The sequence below is a fragment of the Drosophila mauritiana genome, chromosome 3L, assembly GCF_004382145.1.
Source record: "Drosophila mauritiana strain mau12 chromosome 3L, ASM438214v1, whole genome shotgun sequence".
Lineage (NCBI taxonomy): Eukaryota > Metazoa > Arthropoda > Insecta > Diptera > Drosophilidae > Drosophila > Drosophila mauritiana.
Window position 1 is genome coordinate 23818880 of NC_046669.1, and position 4927 is coordinate 23823806.

Genomic DNA, 4927 nt, shown 5'->3' on the forward strand with positions numbered 1-4927 from the left:
AACAAACGATGGTGTCTCCGCACTAAAACCAAAACTTTAATACAGCGCGAGAGACAAGTAATTGTCAAATTTTATAAAGAATATAAAAAATTTTAGATTAGAGGAAAAAACCAATCCGTTTTGGTGGTGTTAGGAGAGCGATAAAGGTTGGAGAAGACAATGGTTAAATACTTGAAAAGTAACTGTCGCATTTTGAACGGTGTAATCGATAGGCGTAGTCAGTATTTCCTGATAGTGATAAGATTTGGTGGATAAATGTGTGCGGGCACACAATGGCCGCCATCGCGAGTCGCGAAAAACTTAGCGTCCATTGTCGATCGAGAGTTTGGAGGGCAAACTGCGGTAAGATAAGATTAGAATAATTTGTACTGAATAATCTTAAATAACGATCATAGAATAAAACGTGCGAGCTACTATAGCCAAGTCTTTCCTTGGTATCCAAAGGAAGTAGCCGTTGAAGGCAACTCCACTCGAGCGACTACGGTGAGTATTTACCCTTCAGTTCCGTCCAATCGACTTTACCGGTGAATCACCGCTCAAGAGCGATGACGAGCGCTTAAACATAGCACCAATATGTATGAAACTTAGCGATGATTTTGTAATTGGCACTTTTTAAGCGCATTTCAACCCGCAAGTCATCGTTGTATTCTTTGCTTGTTCACCGCTGTTTAATCAGTTAATTCCAACTCATTTTTAAAGAGAACACTTTTTTTTTTTTTTTTAGTTTTGCTTATTATGTAAATTATGCAGACGATTTAAATTTAAGCATACAAATAAATATAAAATTCTAGAGCTTAGGTCGTCTTGATGTTCTTCGGAGTTAGTTCCACTTTCTTTTCAGTTGAGTTGGAACATGGGTCCACATGTCCGATTGACCTTAAAGTAAGATATAATAAAACAAAAAAAAAGAGAGTACACGTAAATATAAAATGTATAATAATGTATGAATATGTTGCTGGAATGGCTATGATTAATGAATTCGTTGATCTATTTTTTTAAATTGTTATTTCCTTATTGCTCGTCCCTGTTCCTTTTACCAACATATTTTGTATTTGTATTTTCCGTTTCTAATGATGCCTATGTACTCGGCGACTGAGAACGTCGGGTTAGCAGTCAGCAAGAAATAAAATAGAATTGAATTTGTTTCAAATACCATCGGTATTTCATCGCATCGGAAGAGCGTTGGCCCTGCAGCCGATGCTGTTGGCTCTGTTGGCGTAGCCGATGATTTTGTGATGTTTTTTCTGAGCAAAGTACTGTGGAACTGTGTCAGTAAATGCTTTGGCGTTATTTTAACACACACACTCACAAACAGACTCGTCCGCGTACTATGTGCATATGTGTCATGTCTACGCATGTCTAATAGGGACCAATTGAGAGTTCTAGGTGATTTTAATATTCCTGCCACAATGTGGTCCCCAGAAAAAAAATCAAACATTCTTTTCCCTATAGCACAACATGACTTTATTGACGGCTTGCTCGACTTATCGTTGTCGCAAGTTAATTATATTCAAAACTCTTTTGGTCGATTTTTTGATCTGTCTTGTAACAAGTCCAGAAAGTGTGTTTCTGACCAGAATAGCACCTCTTACCCAAGCTGAAGATACATATCAACCTATTTTCGAGGTGAAAATCGTGACAGTAACATAGATGAACTAGGTAATATAAAAGAAATCAGAGAAGTTAACCAAACGAATTCATTGTTTTCGCATGACAAACATTCTGAGGCTAAATAATTTTAGGTGAGATCTTTACTTCTTTAACATAATAACGGATGTCAACTGTTTTGTACTATCCGGTAATTTCTTACAAACCTCCTTGGTGTAATAAAAAGTTGTAAAGTCCGGACTAAAATTTAAAAATGCCAGTTCTCAGTCTATCCTATATTTAAGTGCTTGTTTAAATTTTGCCGTGCTATTTAAACCGTTGTAAATTCCAGCTCGCACAGGATCCGAAACATATTTATAATTTCGGTAACACTACGCTCAAATCTCATCGAAAGCTTTCTGCCGACGGAATCCCTGGCTGTTTCACCAAATTCTGTGAGGACGCCTTGTGCAAGCCTCTAGTGAAACGGTTTACCTTTTTTTGGATTGTAAGTTATCTGAATGGCAGGACGCAACGGGTCCTCTTTAAAAGTTATATTTCTTGTATTCTCCGAGTCACATCCGGTGTCCCACAAGGGAGCCACCTGGGTCCGCTTCTTTTTACCTTATTTATTAACTATCTCCCCTTAGTAATAAAACTTTAGCGTGAACTTATGTACATATGAATTGTTAATAACTTTAGCATAAAGAAATATAGAATCTTTCCTCCTTTAAGTTTACTTCCTGGAAACCTAACGGCCTGACGAACATCAGATACGTGATCGGAATTCATGCCTTTAATTATGGGATTGAAACCAGAAACGTTTTCAACCAAAAACTTTAGTAAGACTACTTACCCAATATTTTATTTAATTATTTGTTATACCCGTTACTCGTAGAGTAAAAGGATATACTAGATTAGTTGCAAAACAGCAAAGTTTGTAACAGGCAGAAGGAAGCGTTTCCGACCATATCAAATATGTATATTCTTGGTTAGGATCTATAGCCCAGTCAATCTGGCCATATCTGTGTGTCCGTATGAACGTCTTGATCTCAGGAACAATAAAAGCTAGAAGGTTTGGATAAAACATATAGATTCTAGAAACATACCGGAGCCACGACCAAAACGCCCAAAATTTTATAAAATGTTTCGATATTTTTTGATATAATTATTAGTCATGTAAATTTCCAGAGACTTAACCGCAGCGCAAATTTGTTGATACATTTTGACACGCTCACAAATCGCCAAACACTGCCACGCCCACACTTCTGCAAAAGGTTTTAATATTTTTTCTTGTAAATTTAACTTTTTTAAATTAACTTTTTAAAATTCGCCAAACACTGCCACTCCCATAAATAAACTTCTAAAATATCTATCGATCATAAACACATTTTGGCACGCCCACTCTAACGCCCTAAAATAGCCTAAACTGACGCCCACATATTTGAAAATTTGTTGGATATTCTTTCATAATATTATAAGTCGCTTAAATATCTTTCAATTTGCAAAACAACTTCTTGCCATGACCACTCTAACGCTTTAAAACCACCAAACCGGTCACGCCCACATCTTTTCAATTTGTTATCATCTTTTTCCCCAATATCTATCGATATCACAAAACAAATTTGGAAATTTCGCGTTCGCATTCACACTAGCTAAGTAACAGGTATCTGATAGTCGGGAAAATCGACTATAGCATTCTGTATTGTTTTTAAATAATTGGGTAGAGTGTCCTTTTCGCATGTCAAAACCACGTCAATGAGAATTTAATGAGTTCGAAGGAAAAGCTTGCGCTTTATTCAAACTCCTTGATCTCGATCACACTATCGTTTTTTCTTAAGACTATACAATTCTATCGATATTAGTATTTTATATTTATACATAGCTTACACTTAGTATTTTATATTTATACACAGTTTACATTCGGCCTGATCGACCTCGATCTACCATATTAATGCTATGGTATGGTTTACAACGTTTGCGGCGGATATAAATGTCAAAGTACTTACTAAGTGAGTCTTTTGCTTAACGAGTACTAGTGCTCTATGACTACAAGGAGGTTTTTTCTTTTTGATTTTATACTTAAGGTCCTAAGTGAATTGTATGGAAAGGTATACACGGCTTTGTAAAACTATGGAGCGTGTCTGTATCTACTAAATTTGGTTTTATCATTCCTACTCTATTCTCTGGGTTTTTACTATATCCTACGGTTTTCGCTACAGATCCTATGGTATTCTAAATATATTCACTATTACCTATGATATTCGCTTCAACTTCAACTTGTGTACTCATACTCATGTAGCTTCAACATGGGGCATATCAACACCAGGTCGTGAACCATAGAATAATCATGGTATTCCAATTCTTATGGCTTACGGCTTTCCTACTTAATGTCTGCTCTAAATTAAAATCTGTCACTGTTTTAAAATGCCTATGCTCTAAATAGACTCTAAATCGACTTTATGCATTAATAATCGCTAGGGTTTCTAACTCAAAAATATGATACCTACCCTCACTAGCATAATTTCAACTTAATAAAACGATCTTGTCTCTGTTCCACGCGGGCTAGCTTCTGTGTGAAGTTTAGTCTAACGATTACAGTTAAAGATCGCTAAAACTGGAGAATTCGTAAAACAGTTTTCAACGATTTAAAAACTTCTATTGTTTGGAAAATGGCCTTCTTTGTTTTAATAATTCCCTTAAAGGTTTCTCAATTTTTGCAAAGGATTGTACAAAAAGCCTAAAGTTTGAGTTAAATGCTAAGCACGTGTGAAGGGTATTTAAATTCCGGAGTGCTTAAATAGGTGTTATTCCACTACGTATGATTTTATGGCCAAGGAATTCACATTAGGTTGTTCTCACTAATACGATATAAATTTCTTTATGTTGCTCTTAAGTTTTGTTAGCTACCACTATATCATCCGTATAAAATTACACCATATCTGCTTGTTTTAATAAAGTCTTCTAAAACTTTTGTAATAAATCGTTAAAAATGGCTGACTCATTTTTTTCCAAATGGCATTTGTAAATATTCATATTGATAATTTTCTTGATAACTATTTATATCAATATGATTATCTAATTTTTTTAATTTAAATTATTTATAGTTTTCTTTTAGTTATAGCTTATTTATTTACTGGTGGAAAGAGATGCGCAAAATATGTGATTACTCTCGTAATTAAAATTTTTATTTGAAAAATTTTTGTCAGCATTTATTTGTTTCTTATGTAATAATTGGATTTCCATTATTTTCATTAAATCTCGTCCTAGTAAAGTAGGTACTAATAATAATGTATCTTCTACGACTAAAAAACTAACTTTATAAGCTTTTTTTTTTTGA

The 4927-nt window shown here is 34.7% G+C and overlaps 1 long non-coding RNA gene across 1 annotated transcript; it reads left to right on the forward strand.

Moving 5' to 3' along the window:
- The first annotated feature begins 276 nt into the window (after nt 1-276).
- Nucleotides 277-3639, forward strand: LOC117141357. The gene is made up of 5 exons (XR_004459480.1): nt 277-342; nt 396-483; nt 1940-2095; nt 2323-2429; nt 3504-3639. It is a non-coding gene; the product is annotated as an uncharacterized LOC117141357 (long non-coding RNA).
- The last annotated feature ends 1288 nt before the right edge of the window (nt 3640-4927 follow it).